Here is a 3249-nt window from a genome sequence, read left to right on the forward strand (position 1 = left end):
AAGACAAAAGCCCCACGATAGTTGCCTAAAAACTCTAAGCAACCGCACCCAAAAATGATGTTCCTGGTCCCATCTAACAAATAATCCCAATAAAAACTACAATATAGAAGTAGGTACGATGCCCATTGTGCAAGACAAAAACAAGACAAAGTGTAGCAAAGTTACTGCCAGTATGAACGCAAAAACAAATGAAAAACAGAACCCCATAAGAGGCGAAATCTGTTCCACCTTCAATTAGTGTGAACAAAGGAAAAACATTCCTGAAGCAGCAGAGTGGAGCACCACAGAGGTCTTCATCACTGCGTTGGGTTTATTGATATTTTATAATGAATTTCAAGAACACAACAATAAATTTTGTAGAAGTACCTTGACATTACTTATGTTCTGACACAAAGCAAACTACAGTGCACATAGTTAAACACATATGCTAATTAATCGTGCTTCACACATTAGTTTCAAGATTGACAAAACAAAGCACAAGGAACAACATACCAAACGATTTGGTGAGACGATCCTGGATAATAAGCGAAGGAAACAGAAAATTAAGTCAGAAGAAGAAGGAAAACCAGAAGCCAAACTCATAAAAGTGAACTATCGGAAAAAAAATCAAACAAACCTCAAAGACCAAAGGCGTCGATCTCATGAAGGAACTGCTCTGAGAATGAACAATTGCCATCGAGCCTAGTTGGAGATTAGTCACATTTTCACCTACAATCTCCACAATTCTAATTAGGGACAATATAGTTGTTACCAGCAGCATGCACAAATGGAATCATAAATACCTATTCCACCACAGAACACAATAAACCTAACAAATTAAAACTAGATAACAGAATAAATTAATCATCCAATATAGAGCTTGAATGAGATTGTCATAGAATGGATTGTGACGAATTGGCAGTAATCTGATATACTTATATGCACAAACCCAAAGATGCAGTAATATATTATATAAAGTGAAAGAGATTTTTTATTTTATTTTAACATGAAGAATCACCTATAAATAAATTCAATAAACTAGGTTGAAAGCTCTAATTCCATAATTCAATAAACCATAATCTAAATAAATTATATGTATTCTCGACCTAAATTAAACAATACTCGAAACATAATTAAAGAGGAAAAATGCAACAAAAAGGGAAGCAAATAAATGAAGCAACACAAGTATACCAAGGGGCTCTAATTCCAAAACTCTGCATTCAAGTTTACAAAAACAAAATATTAAAAACCTGAATTGTACTCATGGGCAATCAACGAGAGCTAACCTTGTGATCGGTTGAGAGAGGGATGGCCTCGCCATTGTGGCACAATACAGCTCTGGAATCTCCGCAATTAGCGACAATGATCTTATCAGGAGTCACGACTGCAACAACCGCCGTTGATCCAACTGTGTTGCACTCAAGCGTTTGGAGCTCACACCGACAATCGGCGCGCAGAACACTGTTGTTCCAGGCAATCACCTCATTGTCCATGCGATTGAAGCTTCTCTCCATTGTGATCTTCCACTCCTCCGAACTCGAATCCTTCTTCTCGATCTCTTCCTTTCCTAGTTCATGTAACCAATCTCTACACTTCATCGCCACCAACAAAGAAATCAAACACCGATTAACACTTGTTAATGAAAAACAAAATAAAAACGACTTCGTTGAAACCTTGTTAATCAGCAGATCTAACAAAAAGCGAGAGAGATCAGATCAGATCGAGTTCAGATTTTGATCAGATTAGATCGACTTTCTTGTTCGATTTTGGATCTGCAATTTGCGAGAGAGATCGAGTTCGAGTTCGATGAAGAAAAGCTAGAGCAAGAACAGATCTAACGAAATGCAAGAGAGATCAGATCAGATCGAGTTCAGATTTCGATCAGATTAGATCGACTTTCTTGTTCGATTTCGGATCTGCGATTTGTGAGAGAAAGAGAGAGAGTTTGATGAAAAACAGCTATAGTGATAGATAGAGATAGATATTAATCGCGAGAGAGATGAGCAGTTCATGAGAGATTGTGTTATTTTGGTAATTGGAATGGGTTAAGTGTTCTGTTAAGTTAAACAAAGTTGGGTCATTGATACCATCAACAAGCACCATGCCTTGAAAAACGTGTAAGATATATCACAGCGTTTTATCAAATGTCTTGATTCAAGTGCCATTATAGGCACCTTTTCTTGTAGTGCAAGTTTGTGGAAGTGGGCTAGATGAAAAAAATCTTAGAAGTAGAATGAGTTAGAGATTGACTTTATTATAATAGTATGGTTTGGTTGTGACTTTAATGATGATTAAAGTAATCTAAGATAATATGCTTTGGATTGTTGACATTAGATCACGTAAAAGCAGTTCTAAATTATCTTGGGATAAACGAAGTTAGTTATAGTTGGATTGTTTCACTTGCTTGGTGGACTACTTGTGAGGTTAGTGATGGGCCCTAGGCCAATTATTTTGTACTTGTGAGGTTTGTCAAAGACTTCTCCAAAATTGCCCTACCACTGACTCAATTAACTCAAAAAGGGATATCATTTGACTGGACCAAGCAGAGAGAATCAGTATTTCAAGAGTTAAAAACTCGACTTGTGACTGCACCGATTCTTACCCTACCCTTAGGTACGAATGGTTATACTATATTTAGTGATGCTTCTTAAAGGGTTTGGGATGTGTTTTAATGCAAAATGGTAAAGTGATTACGTATGCTTACCGACAACTGAGACCGCATGAAAAGAACTACCCGACCCATGATTTGGAACTTGCTGCAGTAGTGTTTGCACTGAAAATCTGGTGTCACTACCTTTATGGGGCAACATGTGAGGTGTATTCAGACCACAAGAGTTTGAAATACTTCTTCACACAGAAAGAACTGAACATGAGACAGCGGAGATGCTTAGAACTGATAAAAGACTACGATCTGCAAATTCTATACCACCCAGGGAAAGCCAACACCATTGCTGATGCGCTCAGCCGAAAATCAGTTGGAAATTTAGCCTGTTTACTCACCGGCCAGAAAGAATTGCTATGTGACCTTAAAAAATTTGAAGTTGAGATTGTTTTGTGTGAATAAGGTGGAACGGTAGCTGCTATTTTTGCTCAACCGGCACTTATTGAAGAGATTAAAGAGAAATAGCAGCAGGACGACTTCTTGAAGAAGATCATCGATGAACGAGAATCTAAACCGAGGCCGAGTTTCTAATTTGAGAACAATGTGTTGAGATTCCAGGGAAGATTATGTGTACCGAGTGATTCTGAACTGAAAAAAAAGAATTCTGC

General features: G+C 37.6%; 1 pseudogene; it reads right to left on the reverse strand.

Annotated features, from left to right (window-relative positions):
• Positions 1–725: 725 nt before the first annotated feature.
• Positions 726–1577, reverse strand: LOC145819391 (putative protein phosphatase 2C 24 pseudogene; annotated as a pseudogene).
• Positions 1578–3249: the final 1672 nt, after the last annotated feature.

Source organism: Camellia sinensis, chromosome 2, assembly GCF_055761805.1.
Source record: "Camellia sinensis isolate YWXY chromosome 2, ASM5576180v1, whole genome shotgun sequence".
Classification (NCBI taxonomy): Eukaryota; Viridiplantae; Streptophyta; class Magnoliopsida; order Ericales; family Theaceae; genus Camellia; species Camellia sinensis.